Source organism: Gossypium hirsutum, chromosome D05, assembly GCF_007990345.1.
Source record: "Gossypium hirsutum isolate 1008001.06 chromosome D05, Gossypium_hirsutum_v2.1, whole genome shotgun sequence".
Taxonomy (NCBI): domain Eukaryota; kingdom Viridiplantae; phylum Streptophyta; class Magnoliopsida; order Malvales; family Malvaceae; genus Gossypium; species Gossypium hirsutum.
Genome location: NC_053441.1, coordinates 64,660,036 through 64,684,177, shown reverse-complemented (window position 1 = coordinate 64,684,177; position 24,142 = coordinate 64,660,036). Strand labels below are relative to the sequence as shown.

Genomic DNA, 24,142 nt, shown 5'->3' with positions numbered 1-24,142 from the left:
AAAAAATTGAGGTCCGAAGATGGAAAAAAAGACATAATTTAGGTGGGTTAAGCCAATATATTTTTTTAAGTATAATGACATGCCAACTTGTTATTTCTACATATACTTGCTAAATAATCAATTAATTAATAACAACTCTCATTCTGCATCAATATTGAAATTTCAAAATTTGAAAAGTATAAATACTTGGAATGACCCAATTGAAAAATATGGATTAAATCTATATCTGTCTACATAATACAAAACTAATAATTGAATTTAAATAAGCAGATTTAATTATTATTATTATTATTTGGGTCAAGACTAAAATTTCAAAATTTAAAAGGTAGATAGTTAAAAATTGACCAATTCAAAAAATACAATGACTAAAATTGATCAAATTAAGGTATAAGGACTAAATCCATCATTTTCGTAAAGTACAGAGACTAATAGCAGAATTTAACGTAAAATTTAATATAAAAAAAATCCAAAGTAGAATATATTTTTTGATAACTACAATACATTTATGAGCAAGGAAAAAAAAGAAAGAAGACTTATAAAGATAAACACAGTAAGACTGAAAAAAACTATGGGGATTAATTACTCAAATTCCTTCAAAAACCATAGCTTTTGGAGGTGAAATTTAATCAAAGGAAGAATGAAAGCTCAGGTTTGGGAGTAAATGATGACATACTTTCACCAAAAAGTTCAAATAATGATGCTAACAAGTTCCCCGGTTCCAAGCCTGAGCTAGAACGGTTGATGTCTTTGAAACTCGACCCCCAACCTCCCTTCCAAGCATGTTATCGTTTGATAACGGCCGTGACATTGATGATACACAGATACTGGAACCTCCTACGGTGGTAGAAAAGCCGCTAACTGCCCCTTGTAAATCAGTTTGCATGGAATTTATCGGCATCATACCTATTGCACTCTCAGTTGCTATTTTCTTGGCAGTTGGTTGCTGCTGCATCAAGGTGTCCGTGCTTGCTTTTCGTTTATCTTGATTGATCAGAAAAAGGAATATCGTAAAGAGGGAGAAGAGATTTGTGGATTAAGTGTAAATATGATGGTTCGAAGAAATCATACTTGTCGCAACTTTGGTGTTGCTTTTCCAGACGGGACGAGTTGAGGGTGCTAGCAAACTGGGTAACATTTTAAGCCGATCATACATGCACAGTCCAGCTGCACGCTGTTAGTGGAAATTTTATGCAGTGTTGTTAGTTCTACAGCAAATAAATGAAACGATGCTCATAAACTGGTACCAAATTTGATGTTAAACTTACCAGCAGTGCCCCATAAACACACCAGGCCTCGTGTCTTTTTATTTCAGGTTCAAAAAGCTGCAAATACGCTTCAAGATTTGGTAGTATAAGTAAACGAACCTACATATGGAAGAAGAAGCGTTAGTCAAACATATGAAAGACAAACTTTACAGATGCCATAATAAAGATACCTATAGAGAAACCGCATATTTACACTTTTGGACTATAGATTTCCAAGTTCTTTCTTTCTTCGGATCTTGCAGAAAAGAGTGACAAAACAGTTTTCTGAAAGAAATGGACTTAAAAAGATGGCTATCATTGCAATATCTTTGACCAATTGATCCCACAAACCAGTATCTTATTGTGTTGCTAGTAAATATTTGAGATTAGAATTATACCACACTGGGTCCAAGGGATGCTAACCCTTGAATTGCTCCGTAATGCTGGGGAAATGTTTTCGTTGGGTCCAAAAAAGCGTGGAGCAGTGTCCTTGTCACACGTGGCTGAAGGTTGTGATAAACATGCCCGAATCTATAAAATATTGACTTGTAAGAAATGCATGTAAAAATCTGCATATCCAAGACAAATCATTATGCTGGAAATTAAGTTCTAATCTTTTCCGCATTCAACCTAAAAGCAAAGCATATCTGTTAAGTTTAGTTCCCATGCAAAGGTGGCCATGCACGACATGCAAAGGTGGTCATGCTTCTGGAATCGCAGCAAGCAGTGGTGCCATGGTGTGCAGCAACTGAAGTTTGAAGCTGCCAATCTATTTGCTGCTTTTAATTCCATTTTGATTGTTTTGTAATCTAGTTCATGTTGAACTAAGTAGGTAAATGTTTTGATATTGATTGACTGAAAAGTCAGCAATGCAAGTTGTACAAGCTAATCTTGTAAGTTTCAATGCAAATTAGTGGAGTTAGGTAGTTGATTAGGTGATTACTTGTTTGATTTACTAGTTGACTGATATATGTAATGGCTTAATGCCTTGTTGATGTGTTAATGAAAGATATCAGCTCATTTTTCATTCAATCCTCTTCTCTCTTTTCTGTTTTTCACTTGCTAGTTTCATCTTTCTGTTTTCTGCTTCCGATCTTGCTTCTTCACCAAGGCTCGAGGCTTACTACTCAAGCAAGACTAGAAACAGCTTGTTGCTGCCTCTTGCACCAACAATTGGTATCGAGAGCTCTTGTCTTAGTGGACCTGTTGCTTCAAAACAAGGAACTTGATGGCTTCTTCAGGATTTTCACCAGCAGCCCCACCAGTCTTCAATGGAGAAGGCTTTCATATATGGCTGGTCAAGATGAAGACTTACCTACAGGCCTTCGATCTGTGGGAAGTTGTCAACACAGATACTGAGCCAGCACCACTGAGGGCTAATCCCACAGTAGCTCAGATTAGGCAACATGCTGATGAGAGGACCAAAAGGCATAAAGCCATGTCCTGCATCCAGAACTGTGTGTCAGATGTCATCTTCACCAGAATTATGGCCTGTGAGACTCCAAAACAGGCCTGGGATAAGCTTAAGGAGGAGTTTCAAGGCACTGAGAGAACAAGGCAACAGCAGCTGTTAAACTTGAGAAGGGATTTCGAGAATTTGAAAATGAAGGAAGTAGAAACAGTGAAGCAGTACTCAGATAGAATTATGGCGGTGGTTAACAGCATAAGGCTCCTAGGTGAGCACTTTGATGAGGCAAGAATTGTGGAGAAAGTCCTCTCCACTTTGCCTGAGAGATATGAGGCCAAGATATCCTCCCTAGAGGACTCAAGAGACCTCGCTAGCATCTCTTTGACTGAGTTAATCAACACACTCTATGCTCAGGAACAAAGGAGAGCTAGCAGAGCTGAAGACCACCAAGAAGGTGCATTTCAAGCCAAGGCCAGAGAAACCTCGAGCACTAATGCTCAAAGAGGCAAAAAGCCTTGGAAAAACAGGCCTAAGCCTGATGCTGCAAGGAGCAATGACCAGCCCTGCAGATATTGCAAGAAGCCTGGCCATCCAGAAGACAGATGCTGGTTTAGGCCAGATGCAGTATGCCAACACTGCAAGAAGAAGGGCCATGTTGAAAGGGTCTGCAAAAACAGAAGTAAGCCAAGGCAGAATCAATTTCAGCAGTCAAAGGTTGAAGCTCGAGTAGCTGAGGACAGTAGTGACCAAGAAGAACAGGTCTTTGCTGTTTCCTGTGTAGCTTCTGAGAAGAAATGCTCTAAAGGCTGGTTGCTGGACAGTGGTTGCACTAACCACATGTCACCAGATGCCTCCTTGTTTAAAACCTTGGACAGAAGTTATAAAACCAAGGTCAAGGTTGGAAATGGTCAGTTTATAAAGGCTGAAGGAAGAGGAGAAGTGCTAATATGTACTCCCACAGGCAACAAGATCATTCCAAATGTACTGTTTGTACCTCAGATTGACAGAAACCTTCTCAGCATAGCTCAACTGCTCGAGAAAGGTTATTCTGTTGTGTTCAAGGATAAACAATGCCATATTACTGATTCAAGTGGATCAAGCCTTATGACAGTCACAATGACTGATAAATGCTTTGAGGTTCACTGGGCAAATGACTCAAACTCAGCATACACAGCCTCTGTTGAAGACTCCAAGCTTTGGCATCAAAGGCTTGGACATGCCAACTTCAGATCAATGGCTCGATTGGCCAAAGAGGGCTTGGCAGAGAACTTCATCAGCTCAGTGGAGCATGATGATGTGTGTGAAGTTTGCCAAATGGGGAAACAGGCAAGACTGCCATTTCCTACAAATTCAACCTGGAGAGTTACTGAAAGACTGCAGCTGGTGCACTCTGATGTATGTGGCCCGATGAGGACTGAATCACTCAGCAAAAACAGGTATTTCATCCTCTTTATTGATGACCTTACAAGGTTTTGCTGGATTTTCTTTTTAAAACACAAATCTGAGGTAGCTCAAGTGTTTGTGAAGTTTAAAAATGCTGTAGAAACAGAAACAGGTTGCAAGCTAAAATCGATAAGGACTGATAATGGAACTGAGTACACTTCAGCTCAGTTTCAAGCCATTTGCAATGATGCTGGTATCAAACATCAGCTTACAAATGTCTACACACCTCAGCAGAATGGGGTAGCTGAAAGAAAGAATAGAAGTCTGATGGATATGGCCAGATGTCTGCTGTTTGAGAAGAAACTGCCCAAGACCATGTGGGCTGAGGCAGTAAACACTGCTGTTTACCTTCAGAACAGGCTTCCTACTAAAGCTCTTGCATCCGAGACACCTTTTGAGGCTTGGTCTGGTTTCAAGCCTTCCTTGGCACATCTGAAGGTGTTTGGTTGCCTGTGTTATGCACAAATACCAGCAGCAAAGAGAGACAAGCTCTCTAAAAGGGCTCAACCAGGTGTTCTAGTAGGCTACAGCTCAGTCAAGAAGGGCTACAGGGTTCTGGATCCCTTGACAAACAAAGTCCAGGTGAGCAGAGATGTCATCTTTGATGAAAAAGCCTGCTGGAATTGGGAGAAAAATGAGCCAGAAGCAGTTTCAGAAGACCTAGTGCCTAATCAAGCTGAACTTGAGCAGCTAGAACCTGAAATGGATGTTGATGATGTACCTGTAAGAGGCACAAGGCCCCTAGATGATATTTATGAAAGGGCACAGGTTGCAATACCAGAACCTAGCAGTTTTGAAGAGGCTGAGGCAGATGAAGGCTGGAAACTAGCTATGGTCAATGAAATCAACATGATTGAAAAGAACCAGACATGGGAGCTTGTTGATAAACCTGCTGGAAAGAAGACCATTGGAGTAAAATGGGTCTATCGAGTAAAACAGAATGCAGATGGCAGTCTGAACAAGCTAAAAGCCAGGCTTGTTGTCAAAGGATTTAGCCAAAGGTATGGTCTGGACTACCTAGAAACATTTGCACCAGTAGCCAGGCTTGACACAGTTAGAATGATAGTTGCCTTGGCTGCTCAACATCAGTGGACCATTCATCAGCTTGATGTTAAGTCTGCATTTCTCAATGGCTTCCTGGAAGAAGAGATCTACATCGAGCAGCCTCAAGGATTTGTGATCACTGGCAAAGAACACATGGTGTACAGACTGAAAAAGGCTTTATATGGCCTGAAACAGGCTCCTCGAGCCTGGTATGCTCGAATTGACTCTTACTTGCTCAGTTTGGAATTTGAGAGAAGTCCCAGTGAACCAACACTGTATGTGAAGAAGAACCAAGCTGAAACTCAGCTTATTCTGTCACTCTATGTTGATGAAGAAGAATGCTGTAAGACTTCAAAAGAAAAATGATGGAAATGTTTGAAATGTCTGATTTAGGCAGAATGAACTACTTCCTTGGAATGGAAGTGAACCAAACAGAAAAGGGAATCTTTCTTAGTCAGAGTTCTTTTACTATGAAGATCCTGGACAAGTTCTCTATGAAGAACTGCAAGCCAACAAGCACACCAATGGCTGTTGGAGTGAAGCTTTCGAGGCAAGGGAGTGGTGAACCAATTTGTGAGACCATGTACAAGAGTCTCATTGGTAGTCTGTTGTATTTGACTGCCACAAGGCCCGATATCATGTTTGCTGTTAGTGTGCTATCAAGATACATGAATTGCTGCAATGATCAGCACTTTCGAGCAGCTAAAAGAGTGCTGAGATACATCAAAGGCACCATTGGTCATGGTGTATTGTTCAAAAGGGCTGAAAACATGAAGCTAATAGGCTATGTTGATAGTGACTGGGCTGGATCAAGTGATGACATGAGAAGCACATCCGGATATGCATTCAGTCTTGGCTCAGGCATGTTTTGCTGGAGTTCTAAGAAACAAAGTCTGGTGGCACAATCAACAGCAGAAGCTGAATATGTTGCTGCTGCATCTGCTGTGAACCAAGCCATATGGCTTAGGAAAATCTTGACTGATTTAAACCAAAACCAAAAGGAGGCAACAGAGATTTATTGTGACAACAAATCTGCTGTTGCAATTGCAAAAAATCCCATTTTTCATGGCAGAACCAAGCACTTCAATATTAAGTTGCATGTTATAAGGGAGATGGAACAAGCTCATGAAATCGAGCTGATTCATTGCAATTCAGAAGTGCAAATTGCTGATATCTTCACAAAGGCACTCAATGTGTCTAAATTTGTTAAATTCAAAAGGGAATTAGGTGTTACTAGCATGGAAACTAAGGAGGAGTGTTAAGTTTAGTTCCCATGCAAAGGTGGCCATGCACGACATGCAAAGGTGGTCATGCTTCTGGAATCGCAGCAAGCAGTGGTGCCATGGTGTGCAGCAACTGAAGTTTGAAGCTGCCAATCTATTTGCTGCTTTTAATTCCATTTTGATTGTTTTGTAATCTAGTTCATGTTGAACTAAGTAGGTAAATGTTTTGATATTGATTGACTGAAAAGTCAGCAATGCAAGTTGTACAAGCTAATCTTGTAAGTTTCAATGCAAATTAGTGGAGTTAGGTAGTTGATTAGGTGATTACTTGTTTGATTTACTAGTTGACTGATATATGTAATGGCTTAATGCCTTGTTGATGTGTTAATGAAAGATATCAGCTCATTTTTCATTCAATCCTCTTCTCTCTTTTCTGTTTTTCACTTGCTAGTTTCATCTTTCTGTTTTCTGCTTCTGAGCTTGCTTCTTCACCAAGGCTCGAGGCTTACTACTCAAGCAAGACTAGAAACAGCTTGTTGCTGCCTCTTGCACCAACAATATCATATCGAAAATTGGATCATGTAAAAAAAAAGTAGCCACACACAATGGTCAAACATAGTGTTGGAGCATTGGCAGCAGCAAAAGAAGAGAACAGAGAGCACAGAACAATGAAGCAAGATGCAAGAAGTATTTTTACTTGCTCACAAATGTGCAGCAAGGGAGCATATGGCTGATAGCTCATTCAGCTCATTCATTCAACGAAAAAAAACATACATTTATAGTCAAATACATCACCAAATAGTCAACTAACCCCACTAATCAGTATTGGGACTATTAAAACATTGCTTGTACACATAAACAAGCCACCTAAACTAATCATTCAACACCTCATGCATCAAGTTGTCATCAACTTGTTCATTTTCAACTAGTTTAATTAGGATGAAACTAAAGAGAAACCTTGCTGTTACAACAAGCATATGTGCTGCAGCATGTCATCAAGCTGCATGCACTTCAACACAAAATGTAACAGCAGCATGGTTGGCCAATTTCCAATACATAGGCATTCTTAATGATCCACACGTAATTAATCTATGTATTCTTGTTGGAACAATGGCAGCAGCAACAAAGAGATTTGCAAGCAGAAGCAAGAGTAAACGAAGCAGAAAAGAAAAACAAGCAGAGCAGCAAGCAAGAAACTTGAATGTACAGCCAGAATTGTAACTGAACATTATTACGTTTCATTCAAAATTTTTTTGAAATAAAAAGGAGTTACAATTTGTTCATTTGATAGTTACCTACTAATCTAACTGCATCCACTAATTTACAACCAAAATAAGTTAAAGTCAAATACAAAATGAGTTGCCATATCAGCTTTTACATCAGCTATCTAATCACTAACTTAATCCTACTAACTATTAAAGCTAGTTACAATCAAACTGAACTAAATTACATCAAAACAAAACAGTAATGTCAGTTGCTTCATTTGGTCCAAAAACCATTCGTGCGCTCCAAGCAAAATGAGCTGAGCTTGATAGCTGCTGGTCTCGACAGTTGCATGCTTCTGGCTCCATGTTGCATTGCAGTCCAGCTTTCAACAATTCTGTGCATATAACATGCATGCTTGCACCATTTGTTTTGCATGTGTGAAATAGCATAAAAATGATATACATATGATTTGAAGAATAGGTCCAAGTTTATAACTAAAAACTCGACACCTGAAATTCATAAAAACGAATATGCATGTATAAGTCCAAAAGAACAGAAATCTTCACCTTTTGCATATTGATGCCACTAGCTTTGCTGCAAAGTTTCTAAGTTCCCAATGATTGTCGGTGAATTTATTTCCTAACCTTTTTGCAACAAGGCAGGTAATAATAGATGGCATCAACTGGTGTAACTGAAGAACATTTTAAAAAATCAGATAGGTGGAAAATAAACCACTAGCATATTTGCATTAGTTCGTGTACTTCTAAATGATTGAAATAATAAACTCACGTAAGGTTCTATGTGTAAGTGTTCATTCTCGAGAAGACTCCGGGCAACACGCATCAAAGCAAACATGAGAGGGAATTTATTCAAATTCCGTGCAACCTGAGATAAATGTGGCAAAAATGTAAGCTTGAGATAACCAACCAAAAGTTCTTTGCAACACACATATATAATGAGGTATGAAAGATCTTTAAGACAACCTCATCCGCAATGAAATATGTAAAATAAGGAACTAAAGGATGTAATCCCGGGTCTGTTGCCAAACTCAGTAATGCTTGTTTAAAGAGAATTGATACTGATTTATTCATGGTAATGTCCACGATCTTGTCAAAGTAAAGCTGCATGACAACCAAATTAGTCTTTTAATATCATTCTGTGCAAAATGTATTTTAACATAAAAATGTTGCTGAAGATGTACAACATACTTGAAGCTCTCTAGATAATACATGTTTAACAAATAATTTGACATCAACGGAAAGCCCATCTTCTTTGTATTCAGCCTTTTTACCATCAGAAGGTGCTGCATGGAAAGCAAAATACCAATTCCATGTAGAAATGAAGATAACTCGTATTAGATTAAAGTGATAAAACCAGAAAAGAACATGAACCATGAGAGTCTTCAACACAAATAGCTTCGAGAGAATATTTAGGTTAGCTAAGGCGGTACCTTCAATTGAAGCATTTTCTGGAATTACTGGTTGAATGCCTTAAATCGCAAGCCAGTGGGATGTAACAGATGTATCATGTGGTGCTTTTGGCAAAGGTGACTCAAGAACCTACATACATAAGGCAACATAGAAGATTTTAAGTGAAGACTTCTTTAATAAGGCAACATACAACAGAACCTCGAATATTGTTGATAAGTTCTTACTTCTTTAAACTCCACATCTTTGTCATCAATGTAGAACAAATCCACCGTTAATGAATTATTAGACCAACCAATGAAAATTTAACACGTAATATTTTTTCTAATTCATCAAGTCCGCATGTGTAAAATAACATTATGTGAAAAACTAAATAAAACAATTAAATTAATTAAAAAAAACTAAACATATGATTAATAAAAAAGAAGTAAATACTAAACTTACATAACCAAAAATATTATATTCTCCATTTAAGCAAATGATCATCTTCTCCAAAGAGTTTTCCTTTTAAAATAATATTTTCAATTGATTTTTAAATAATATTTTTTATTATCTTTGAAAGTACAGGTTTTTTTTATTAACCATATGTTTAGTTATTTGTTTTTTTATTTCATTTAATTATTGTTTTATTTAGTTTTTCACTATTATTTTATCCACGTGGACTTGATAATTAAAAAAAGGGTTCTATGTGTCAAATTTTCATTGGTTGATTTAGCAATTTTCTAACAGTATTAATACCAAGTACCAATGGCGGATCCTAGGGGTTGGGACTAGGTTTTTTTTTGGGGGAGGGGCAGGTAAAATTTTCTAAAAATTTAATGGTTTAATAATATTTTTTTTTAAAAAATTAAAATTTTTGTGAGATTAATGAGAATTTTCAAAATTTAAGAGTGCTTAATTAAAATTTTTTAAAAAATTAAAAGGTATAATGAAAATTTTCAAAAATTTTGAGGGCTTAATTGAAATTTTCTAAAAATTTTAAAGGAAAAAACAAAATTCTCCAATTTTTTTGTTTTTTTGCAGGGATGGCGGGACAAAGAGCCCCTTAAGCTACCAATAATAGTCCATCTTTATCAAGTATCATAATAAAATATATATTGATAGTTTAGGTACCACATTAAACATTTTCAAAGTACATGTACCATAATAATAACACATATTGATAGTTCAGGTGCCACATTATATATTTTCAAAGTACTTGTACCACTAGACATTTTATAAAAGTACAGATGCCAAAGATGACATTATCCCTGCTTATAATAATAATATCAAAGTTAAAAGATGCTTTTAGTCCCTATATTTAAAAGGTTAGAAATTAAGTCTTCCAACTTTTTTATTTAAAAATCTCAGTATAATTATTAAACTCGTAAGTATTTTATATCAAAATTTAATAATTTAACATGTTGATTAAGCTAATGGAAACTACAACCAACATGAATGATTAAACTAAAATTTTTAAATTAAGAAAAATTAACTTTTAAAGTACAGGGACTAAAACTCAAATTCTATAAACCATTGTTGTTTTATGCATGTCGTGAATGTACGGAATTTGCTTTCAATTCTGAAAAAAGCTTGTTACTTTCTATTTGGTTTTCTCTAATTTTCTCTTTACATCATTTCATTTCATGCTTTTTAATTAGGTGGTTACGATTGATTTTAGGTGGTGTGAATTTGGGTCGGGTCAATTTTAATTTAAAAATTTTTGGGTTATTTCGAGTTTATATTATATAAAATTTGGGTTATTTTATGATTAAATTATTTTGGATTTGAGTCGGTGTAAGGTTTTTTTTTTCATAGTTTAGTTCATTTTATTTGTGTTTTTGGATTGCATCATTTCGAGTCTTGTCGTTCAGGTTTGACAATTAATTCAAATCATTTCAAGATCATGTCATTTTGGATTCAAATTATCAGTTCTTTATAATCAAAATCGAGTTGAGTTAAGTTTAAATTCAATTTAATTAAGTTGTATTTTTATGATTCTGATATAAAGGACATGTTTTATCGATTCAATTTTACTACTTACTAAAACTTATGTTTCTCAAAATACTTTTTTCAAATTAAAATTTATTAATTATTTAAATTAAGATGTTATTCTTTTTATTCTTTATATATGTTTTATAGTCCGTGTTCAAATCCGTGGATACCCCACACAACATTGTTATCTCCAACGTTTGAATACGCATTCTCTCCTTGAGAATGTAATATGCCTTGCCACTACGCCAAACACTTGTTGGTATCTAAAATGGATAAAAACACATTTCTCGTCCCTCTCAATTTCTATATTGAACAAATTGGTTCCTCTCAGAAAATTAGAGCAATTTAATCATTATTAATTTTGAAAGGGAGCAACTAAGGACAATTAATCATTATGTTAATGCTTTCTGTAAATTGTACATAATTTTTATTGATATTGTCGAAACCATTTTTTATGTTTTAAAAATGGGAGTCGCCACCGATCTTTTGTTGAGGTGTGACCGGATCACCTTGAAAATAATTTTAGGTCTACGAATTTTGAGAAAATAGGTTCGGGAGTCGGTTACGCACGAGGAAGGGTTAGTACCCTCGTAACGCCCAAAATTGGTACCGAATCGATTGTTTAATGTCTTAGTGTCGAAAAATATGATCCTTTTAAAGTTTAAATTTGAATAATAAAACACACTCATTTCAAAGAAATAAATTGCCACACTCAGTAAGTTAGAGTGCAACGATTCAATCGTCAAAATTAAGTATGTCTTTTTAATTTTCAAATTTTAAAATTCATGCATTTTGAGAAGGCTATTCGGTCATTTAAGTCAAATGAGAAATCAGAATCCAGTAAGTTAGGTTTCGATTTCTCGAAGTTCTTAAACGTCAAACATTGCCTTTATTTTAAAATTGGGATAACAAAATGCCACATCCAGTAAGTTAGGATCCAACAATTTAAAATCTTGAAAACTTTATTTTAAAAGTTGTGTGGTTTTAACACAATAAACACTTGGCTATTCAAATTCATCGAGAAGAATTGAAGCCCAGTAAGTTAGGGCACAATTCTCTCGAGAGCTATGAACATCAGGCCTTTTTGAAAATTATGAAATAGAATGATCTGTTGTGCTTTAAAAATAATACAATTCTTACAAATGAAACATGATTGAATAGCAATACATAACGAAAAGGATAAATAACAACCCAAACATACATTAAGAAGACAAACAAATAATAGGTAAATGCAAATAACAATAATTATTTTAGTCATATCATACAAATACTAATATCAATAATTAAGCACCCCATAAATTAATAATCAATTTCAAAAAGATACTTCAAGATAATGAGAGGCGCGCGTGTGGGAGGCTACTGTTGCGGCGGCTGAGGCAAATAGTTGCTTTAGGTTTTTTTGAAAATGTTTTAGGGCTAGGTATGTGGGCCGTTCGGGTTAGGGTTGGCTGATTAGGCTTAGTGGGTTTGATTTTGGGCTAATAATTTGGGGCTGGAGTGTTGGGTTAACAGTTTGTGCTTGGGAATTTGGACTTTGTAATCGAGTTTGGGCTTAATTTATTTGGTTTGTAATCTGGACTGATGTTATTGGACTTTTATTATGTATATTTTTTATTTGGGTTTTGATACTTGGGCTTGGGCCGGTCAAAATTTGGGTATTACAGATATAATAACAAATTAAGCTCTCGATGTTTATATATTATGTGTAAATGTTAATAGAATATGTAATTGTTGCGGGCTAAATTTGTTAAATCAAGACCAAATTGACAGAATGTGTAAACTTCGAGAGCTAAATTTGTTATTATACCAATAAAAATATGTACAATTGATGGAAAATATTGACATTGTGATTAATTGTCTTTAGTTGTTCACTTTCGAAATTAACAAAGATTAAATTGCTTTGATTTTTTTTAAAATGGATCAATTTACTTAATATCAAAATTGAGAGGGACTAAAGAGGGTTTTTACCATCTAAAATGTTATCTAATACAAGAAAAACTTAACAGCTATTTTTTTAATTATGAAGGGTAAACTACATAATTAGTCACTGAACTATGGGTAGATTTTCGTTTTGGTCACTTAACTAAACAATTTTAGTATTTTGTTTTTATAATTTTTTTGCCAATTTACCTCGATTCTATATAAAAATTATAAAAAACTCAAAATTATTTTAAAAAATACAAACTTTACTTTTATATAAAAATTCTAGAAAAATAAAATCTCGAATATGTTGTTGTTGAAGAACTAAATACGGGAAATAAAAAAAATTATCATTCAATAGAATCCCATAACAAATTAAAAACAGAAAAAAAAAAGTTATATCATTATATGCTTCCTCAATGTTTTTTTGTAACCAAATTAGTAAAATTTTCAAGTTGAGTTCTATGCCCTTGAAGAACATCCGTAACTGATATTACAAAAGCTTACGAAATCAACTTTGATGCTACTTTTCTAGCAAAAATATAAAAAATACCACAAAATTTTCTTTTTCAAACTCAATTCAAATTTTCAATTCATTTAAATTTATTTTTAAAAACCCAAATTATAAAAGCAGATTATATACAGATAATTTTACTTAAGTTTTTTTTACCTTTTTCTATGTTTTCTAAAAGAATGGATATTAGATATTGCTTTACAGATAATACAAATAAAATTTGGAGGGTTTAAAAATAATATTTTCCTCATTTTCTCTCACTTTATTTATATTTGAAATTTTTATCTACTTTCATTTAATTTTTAGAATTTTGTAAAATTTAAAAAGAATTTCACTTTTGTAATCATTTTATATAATTAGAGTTAAATTGACAGAAAGTATAAAAATTGAGGACTAAAATTATTATTATACCAACTAAAACGTGTCACTTAATAGTCAGGTGACCAAAAAAACTGTAAACTATAAAAATAGTCACCCAACTATTAAATTTTCCAATTTAGTTGCTAAACTTTTTGAAATTAAATATTTTAATCACTCTCCCTTTAGTTGTCGTTAGATGAGTGATAGAAAGTTGATGTGGGTTTTTTTTATTCATCTAATAACAAATTTAACCTCTAATATTTACACATTCTATCAATTTGATCCTAAATGTAAAAAATTCAACAAATTTAGTGCTTTTTACAAAATTTGTCATTTTAGTTCAAATTCTGAAAAAAAAATTCAATAAAGTTAGCCTTAACATTTACAAAATTTGTCTAATTCTAATTCTAAATTTTTAATAAAAAATAAAAATATTTTTTTAAAAAAATCATTTTTAACCCTTTTTATTCACCCTTTGATTGTGGCACCCACTTAGAATCTTCGAAGCTAATAAGCATAAACCTAAATTGAAGTAAAAAAGTAACCTAAAATTGGTGAAATCACCTTAACTCAAAGAAGAAAATAATCGCTGACATGGTAGCACCACGCCATCGCCCATTGATGACATATTAACCTTTGAGTTAAACTCAAATTATTATTTCCTTTGTTATAAATTAGGAGTATAACTAATTTTGATAAGAATGGTTACTTTTCATTAACTCGGTTTAAAGAACTATAACACGTAAAGTTTAGTTTATTGCAGAATTCACATGCAATGCGGGACATTTACATTATGCAGAATTCAACACATATACGGGAATTTTTGTATTTCCACAATCATCATGTTATTAGTGATCAACAACTACTTCCTCTTTACCATATATTTTTCATTCATAAAATTGATTACTTTTTTTTTTACCAAAGAAGTAAAATAATTAACATTTATGAGATTACAAAGTCTTCTTCCTTATAACAAGTCAAGTTTGGTCCCAAATAATTTTCCACACAAAAGAATAAAGACTGTCAATTGTCTATTGACTTCACACTTGCTGTTGCTTCCTCCCATCTCTCTCACCCAAATTTCATTTACAAGCAATGGGGAAATTTTGGACATTTGGGCCACAATGTACAATACTTCCACACCATTTGCAGTATTGACTACGTTTACTTGAGGGAAAACAAAGACATGAATGCTGGAAATTTTAACTCGTTTGTACCGTCAATGAATAGTTGATTTACTCAAAATTTGTATTTCATTTGAACTCCCCAAAGAAAGAAGAAGAAGTGATGAGATTACAAAGTATATTGACTTGCTCTTGCTTCCATTATATGTATGAATGTGGAAATTGGCATAACGCCAACTTATTTTCCACGCAAAAGAAGAAAATGGTGCTCTATTAACTCCCTTTAACTTAGCAACTAAGTTGTAGCAAACAAGGCCACATATGACTTAGAAACAAAGACCACAGACAGTGGAAACAGCAACAAGGCCATAGCCAACCAACAAAACACGACAAAGACCCAGACTGGAATATATATATATATATATACACATATATGGTCCCTAAGTGTGTAGTAAACAACACTTTAAAAATGTAGTCCCTATATTCAAACTTATGCCTTAAAAGTTGAATAATAGTATCTAAGAAACAAATTTTCCACCAGACTGGAAATTTTGCATTGCTTGGAATGAATTGACTGTCATTTTCTATTACTAGCTAGAAAAATATTGTATTGCTTTAAATTCAAACAAGAAATAGGGGAAATTTTTGCATGGAAAGAAATTTTGGTAATTAAATTTCCCAAGTCTTTACTCAAAGTTGGTTCTAAATTAAATTTAGAAAAAGAAAAGAGGTTTAAGGGTGCAAACAGCCCTCAAACTTTTTCAAAAATGGCAATTGAACCCCTGTTCTTTTTATGCACTCATTTGGGTACTTGAACTTTCAAAATACATCAAAAAGGCCCTCAAACATTTTCAAAAAAAGCAATTAAGCCCCTACTTTTTTTTTCTTGCACTCAATTCGGTACTTGAACTTTCATAATGCATGAAAAAGGCCTTAATTGCTTTTTGATGCATTATGAAAGTTCAAGTACCCAATTGAGTGGAAAAAAAATAGAGGCTTAATTGTTTCTTTGAAAAAAAAAAGGTCTTTTTGATGCATTATGAAAGTTCAAGCACCCAATTGAGCGAAAAAAAAAGAGTTTAATCGCTTTTTTTGAAGAAGTGTAAAGATATTTTTGACACATTTTAAAAGTTTAAGTGCTCAATTGAGTGTTAAAAAAAAAGAGGGACTTAAATTTTTATTTTTATTTTTGAAAATTTTGAAGGGTTTTTACACCTTAAGCAAATAAAAAAAACATGTATTAATTTTGATTATAATTTCAATAATGATTTCAATATATCGTTAATTTTGTGTTTAAAAATTATGTGTTTGATTGTCAAATCATTCATCATCGTCCACCACAAATTATCCAAGTTTGCAGTGTGAAAGCAGCTACTTCCATAAAGAAATTACTAAGGAGATGGGATCCACCAATTTTGCCTAAACTCGCATCAACATTGTTTAGTGCTCCCTCAATTTCACATCAATGCATTCAAATTGAAAAATGATTTAATTTGATAAAATTGAAGTAAGGACCAAAATGAAGTAAGGGTTTGAGTAGTGAAATCTCAAATATTGATGTAGTAACTAAATTATATGATCATGAAATATGAAGATTTAGAAAGTTGAGCATAAAATAGTAAGGGGTTAAATTGTAAAGATTTCAAAACTTGAGTTTTAGGACTAATTTACATTACTTGAGAATTTACAATTTTAAAAAATGAATGACTAATTTTTGGAAATTTTGACATGGTCTTGTTTCCTTCCTTTATATGTATAGCAGTCAACCAAAGGCAATCCACAAGCATTGTGGAAATTTGCAGAATGCCAAATTATTTTCCACACAGAATATTGTTATAGTATTGGCTGTGTTTAACTCGAGAAAAAGATGATGAGATGAGCATGAAGATTATTGATCCACCAATTAATAAGCTGACAAAATCTTGAATGCAGAGATTATTGAGACTCAAAAATAAAAGTCATGAAAGAAGACATAAATAGTTGAACCATACAAAATGTTACATTTAAAACAAACCCTTACAAATACCACGTAATGCAATGAAATATAGATGAATTGTCACAATAACAAAGACAGATGCATGCCAATGAAACCTTTCACCATAGGAAAAAAATTGAAAGACTTCAAAACAAGAAATTATGAAGATACAACATCAACACTTGAACATCATTTCCACTAACTAGATCCTTCTTCGTCCATTTCTGCGACTGCCATCCTTTGACTTTCTTCTTCGCTTCTTCTCATGTTGGATTTCAACCAAATTCACCAACCATTTCGGCTTACCAGTTTGGAAAACAACATATCCCACGGACATTCCGAACACCACTCCGCATCCATAACCTATCAACACCACTTTCCAACCAAAAGTAATGTTTGATTTTGAGCCATCTTTTTCAAGCACATTTGGAGGTGCTGGCTCAATGATGTTGCAACCTTTCGAGACCGGAAATCCACATAATCCTTTGTTTCCTTCATATGAATCATTTCCAAATGTGTTGAACTGTTTGCCTTGAGGAATCTGACCATGGAGTTGATTTTCAGAAACATTGAAGGACGAAAGAAATGGCAGATCTGCCAATCTATTTGGAATCGTCCCAGACAACCTGTTTGAAGATAGGTCCAACCATTCAAGACTTGTCAAATTCCCTATTGAGGTAGGGATACCACCATTAAGGTTATTATGAGAAAGGTTGAGCCCTTTCAGTAAGTTAAGCTTTCCAAAAACCTCTGGAATACCCCCTTCAAACTGATTGTTTGATAGATCAATGATCATCCACATGGTGAAAATTTTCACCAATTCCATATATTGTCCTTTTATAACAATTCCAATGGAACAGGTATAGAAGCCATCATTCACCCCCATGTACGACACTGTACTACCAATCTTCTCTAGATTTATGATAGCCTTGAAGCTGTTGATGTATCTCACTGATAGGGGTCCAGAAAAATAATTACTTGAGAGATCAAAAATTTGGATTTTAGAGAAAAAAGGGCTAGACTTGGAGCTATTGACACGCAAGGAACCATGCATATGATTTGACTTCAATACAAGAACTTGTAGCTGTGGAAGACTTCCCAACCAATGAGGAAATGTATCATTGATCTTGTTGTTACCAAGATCTAGCACTTCCAGACCATTACAATTATGGATGGATGGTGTCAAAGGCCCTTCTAACAGATTTCCATTTAAGTTGAAATAAGTCAATTGGCATCGCTTTGCAAATGTTGGAGGAATCGTCCCATAAAACTTGTTCTTCTTCAGATTCAAGAATTCAAGGCTGTTGCTCAAATTTCCAAAACATTGCGGAATTGTTCCACTCAAGTTATTGTGGGACAAATCAAGAATTTCAAGATCACTGGCATTGCAGATTAAAGAAGAGACCTCTCCATTGAAACTATTATTTGAGATCAGAAAGACATTGATCTTCGAAGCTGGAATCGGAAGATTTCCACGGATCAAATTGGACCTTAAGTCCAGAACTGCAATATTATTCCACGGAAAGTGCTCAACTTCTGTCAAAGAGTTGTGAGATACGTTTAAGAAAGTCAAAGAGACATTCCCCACCTCTTGCATCCACTGTGGAATCTTGCCTTGAAGTTTGTTGCAAGAGAGGTCTAACATTTCCAACCTTTTAAGCCCTTTCAAAAATTGGGGGAATTCACTAAGATTGCAAGATGACAAAAATAACATTGTAAGATTAGGCAATATATGATTAACAGTAGAAGTAGTATTAGATGTTAAGGATAGGCTGTTATATGAAAGGTCAAGAAGGTCGAGATTTGGAAGGTTTGAGAACATGCGAAACTCTATGACACCACTAAGATTATTTGAGGATAAAAAGAGGCGGGTAAGATTGAGAAGTTGGAATATTGAAGATGGAAGAGGACCTTGGAGTTTATTATTCTCTAACGCTATCCATTCTAGTGATTTGGATTGGAATTCTTTGATATGCCCACTGAATTGATTTTGAGAGAGACCTATACTGTCTAATGAGGGAGCAGTATACAACCATGACGGAAGTGTTCCATTGAGTAAATTGTTATCTAAGTATAAAAATTTTAGGTTAGGAAAAGCGGTTACTTCATCTGGAATGGAACCTTCTAATAAATTTTCAGATATTGCCAAAAATTCCAGCTGCGTTAGGTTTAGAATTGACAATGGAATTTGTCCACTCAATCGGTTCCACGACAAGTCTAAATGAGTGAGTTGCAAGAGGTTCCCCAATGATCTTGGAATTTGTCCACTCAATTGGTTGTATCTCAAGTTGAGGAGATTGAGGTTTTGCAAATCAAAAATGTTTTTTGGGAATTTTCCTTGCAAATCACAAAAAGCAAGACTGAGAGACCTTAGAGAAGAGGATAGATTCATAAAGACATGAGCATTAACAGAAGACATGTTGATTCCATCCAAAAACAGATGCCTGACCTCGGTTAGGTTGTGAACAAGTCCCTCCAGAGCATGTTTGTCAATTGTTTGTTCACCAAACACAGAGGAGGAGAGATCAAGTGAAACCAATTTTGACAGGTGGGAGACTTGGGATGGGACTTCTCTTGCAAACCATGTATTGGAAAGGTTGAGGTAGAATAGGCTTGTAAACCGACCGAACTCGGATGGAATTTTGGAATCATTGAAATCATTGTAGGCAAGGTTGAGTTTTTGAAGGTGAGGAAGAAGGAAGAGAGTGGAATTGGAAGGGAAGTTGCCATATAGCCAACTGCAGCTCAAGTCAAGGGCAATAACATGAGCATTTAGGTGGTCACAAGTGACCCCATCCCATGAGCAGCAATCTGTACCCTCCTTCCATGAATTTGTCTTGGGATAAGATTGAAGGCCAGCAATCTCATTGCAATGATAATAAGCATCCTTTGTCTGATTGATGGAAAAAGAGTTCTTGAACTGGATTAGTGAAGAGCAGGAGTGAGATCCTGAAGAAGAAAAAGAAGCATAAAGATGGGGAAAGAAGAGGAACAGGGACAGAAAGAGATAGGAGGCCATGTTATGTTGGTAGAGGAAGATGAAGGATAGGAATGGTACTTATAGGCAACAAATAATACCACAACATTGGTGTTACAGTCATTTTTTTCTTTTACATTGAAAAGTTATGGATATTAGATTTTCAAAATTTTTGTATTTTTCAACAACCACTTACTCTTCCTTTTACCATATATTTTTCATTCTTAAAATTGGATACTTTTCTTTTAGCAAAATCTTTGTATTTCATAAGAACGTGTATACTTTTACATGCTTTTCTTTTAGCAAAATCTCATTTCTTATGAATTTATTTGCGAATAATTATTTTTCATTCGTTAATTATTTCTCTTTTAATCAAGTAAAAAATTAAAACTAAAAAGATATAATGATTTATTTAGTATTTTTAACTTTACAAATGAAAAGTCATTTTAGCTTTCTATTTTTTTTAATCTCTTTTAGCATTAAAACGAAAAGACATAATGATATATTTTAATTTTTGAATATCTCTAAAAAAAATCAAAGGGTGAGACAGAGGATTAAAAATATTTTTTTAAATATATGTATATATTAAAATTTTTAGAATTAGAACTAAATCGCTAATTTTTGATAATATTAAGGGTTAAATTTATTAAATTTTTTAGAATTTGAACTAAAATGACAAGTTTTGTTAACATTCAGGGCTAAATTTTTTGATTTTTTTTATATCTAGGATCAAATTGATAGAAGTGTAAACATTAGAGGGCAAAATTTGTTTTTAGACTAATAAAAAAAGCCCACATTAGCTTTCCATCACTCATTTAACAACACCTAACAGGAGAGTGACTAAAATATTTACTTTCGAAAAGGTTAACAACTAAATCGAAAAAATTAATAGTTGAGTAAACTTGTTAATGAGTTGGGCTACTTGCCAAGGCCCAAGGGCTGCCCAAAATTTGGGAGGGTCTGGATAAAAATATTAGGCCCAAAATTGGGTTTGGGTAAAAAAATTAGGCCCGTTTAAAATTTGGGCTGAGTTCAGGCTTGAACATTCAAAGCTCAAGCCCAGCCCGGCCTATTTTTAAGTGTATGATACTTTATATTATATAATTTAGAATAGATTAACAAAATAAACTTATACTAAATATATAATAATACTATAATGTAAACATTAAAATAATGTTAAAATAACTATATAAAAGTTTCAATAAATAAAAAATGTTTAAATTATTAATTATTAATATAATATAATATAAATATTAAAAAAAACTAAAAATTATATGGGCATGCCTAAAATGAGCTTAGGTTAGTCTTTTGCAAATATGGATGAGTTTAGGCGAAATTTTAAGCTCATATTTCGGGCCGAGCCAAGCTTGAGCAAGCATAAGGTACGTTAATATCATGCTTAGGCCTGACCTGGCCCGGCTCATGAGCACCTCTATAGTTGAGTGACTAGAATAGAACCAAAGGAATAGTTTAGTGATTATTTTTGTAATTGACCCATATGAAATTTAGGTTAATTTATGCTATTACTCCTTGTACTTTGTAAAAGTTGTGGACTTAATCTTTATACTTTAATTTGGTCATTTTTAGTTCATGTACTTTTCAAATTTTAAAATTTTAGTCATCACCAAAAAATAACCGTTAAATTTATTAAGTTCTGTTATTTTCAAAAAATGATGCGACAAATATATTAGGCTTAACTCATAAATCGGTATCTAAATTATACTCATTTTACGATGTTGGTACTTTTGTTCACAAGTGGTACATAAACTACTTTTTTTTCCCAAGTTACTACCGCCATTAGTCAAAAGTCTATTTTAGAAATAGGCTTAACCCATAAATTGGTACCTAGACTATAATTTGGTACCTCCGTCATTAGTCAAACCGTTCAGTTTATATGAAAAAATTAATTAATAATTATTTTAAAAGTTTATATGACATACAATCTATTATTTGTTGGAATCTTTTCAGCCGATATAACATTTTGGTGTAAAATGAGTAATGGAATAATAGTTTTAGTAATACTCATGGCCAAAATAAAAATTAGGTACCTTGGGAAAAAGAGCATTGTTTAAGTATTAATTTGTTGTCCGAGTCTTTCTTTTTTAAATAGACTTAACAGTTTAACTAATGAATATACTAAGGGTGGGTTTGGATTGGCGGTGTGTTTAGTTCCGGTGAGGTTAAAAACAGCGGTGGCGGTGAGATTAGGTACTGTAGCGGTGAGATTGGATACTGTAGCGGTGAGATTAGAAACAGCGGTGGAGTGTGTGTTTGGATTCAAACGCAGTTGTAGTGGTGAGGTGAAAATAGAAAATGACTTTTAAGGACATTAGATTAAAAATATATATAATAGAAGTTTTAAAATTATTTAACAATTACAAAATTAATAAATAATTAAAAATTATTACAATTATATTTATTTTTAATAATAAATAATTAAAAATAAATTAAAACTAGAGAAAAATTCAAAAATATCAAAATATTTTACAGATTATATTCATAATAAAATATGAAAATATTTTAAATATACAATAAAATATTTTAAATTATATTCATAATAAAATATCAAAATATTTTTACAGATTATATTTGAATCAAATAATAAAATATAAATTAAATTGTATTTATACTAAATTTATAAATAAAATTATAATTTTATTGTAAATTAAATAATATTAAATAATGATAAAGGAAGAATTGGAGGGGTAAAATAATAATTACTCTTATTTTTGGACTTCCAAATCAGTCCACTGAAGCTTTTAACTCCAGCCAATATTTTGGGTTACAGTGAGGTGAAAAATGCTTACTGGTGTGCTTGCCAAACACCCCAAATAGAGCTGCGTTTCAGTTCAAATTTTTTTTACTCTTTAAATCTCACCACACTGAAACTTGCTGGTGATCCAAAGGAGCCCTAATTTGAAGGAGAAAAAAAAGTAGTTTAGGTACCACTTATGACCCCAAAAAAATTTAGGTCCCAAGATGGAAAAAAAGACATAATTTAAGCGGGTTAAACCAATATATTATTTTAAGTATAATGACATAACAACTTATTATTTCTACATGCACTGGCTAAAAAAATCAATTAATTAATAGCAACTCGCATTCTGCATCAATATTGAAATTTTAAAATTTGAAAAGTATAAAGACTTGGAATGACCCAATTGAAAAATATGGATTAAATCTATAATTGTCTACATAGTACAAAACTAATAATTAAATTTTAATAAGCAGATTTTATTATTATTAATATTATTTGAATCAAGACTAAAATTTCAAAATTCAAAAAGTAAATGGTTTAAAATTGGCCAATTCAAAAAATACAAAGACTAAAATTGATTAAATTAACGTACAATGATTAAATCCATCATTTTCATAAAGTACAGAGAGTAATAGCGGAATTTAACCTAAAATTTAATATAAATAAAATCCAAAGTAGAATATATTTTTTGATAACTACAATACATGTATGGGCAAGGAAAACAAGAATACTTATAAAGATAAACACAGTAAGACTGAAAAAATTATCGGGTTATTTCGAGTTTATATTATATAAAATTTGGGTTATTTTAGGATTAAATTATTTTGGATTTGAGTCGGTGTAAGGTTTTTTTTTCTTTCATAGTTTAGTTCATTTGACTTGTGTTTTTGGATTGCATCATTTCGAGTTTTGTCGTTTGGGTTTGACAATTAATTCAAATCATTTCAAGATCATGTCATTTTGGATTCAAATTATCAGTTTTTTATAATCAAATTGAGTCGAGTTAAGTTTAAATTCAAATTAATTAAGTTGTATTTTTATGATTCTGATATACTGGACATGTTTTATCGATTCAATTTTACTATTTACTAAAACCTATGTTTCTCAAAATACTTTTTTGAAATTAAAATTTATTAATTATTTAAATTAAGATGTTATTCTTTTTATTTTTTATATATGTTTTACAGTCTGTGTTCGAGATCCGTGGATACCCCACACAATATTATTATCTCCAACGTTTGAATACGCATTCTCTCCTTGAGAATGTAATATGCCTTGCCACTACGCCAAACACTTGTTAGTATCTAAAATGGATAAAAACACATTTCTCGTCCCTCTCAATTTCTATATTGAACAAATTGGTTTCTCTCAGAAAATTAGAGCAATTTAATCATTATCAATTTTGAAATGGAGCAACTAAAGACAATTAATTATTGTGTTAATGCTTTCTGTAAATTGTACATAATTTTATTTATATAATAACAAATTAAGCTCTCGATGTTTATATATTATGTGTAAATGTTAATAGAATATGTAACTGTTGCG

The 24,142-nt window shown here is 33.1% G+C and overlaps 1 pseudogene; it reads right to left on the bottom strand.

Annotated features, from left to right (window-relative positions):
* Nucleotides 1-677: 677 nt before the first annotated feature.
* The window catches only part of LOC107960536 (transcription initiation factor TFIID subunit 6b-like), a 38,860-nt pseudogene continuing 15,395 nt past the window's right edge, over nucleotides 678-24,142 (bottom strand).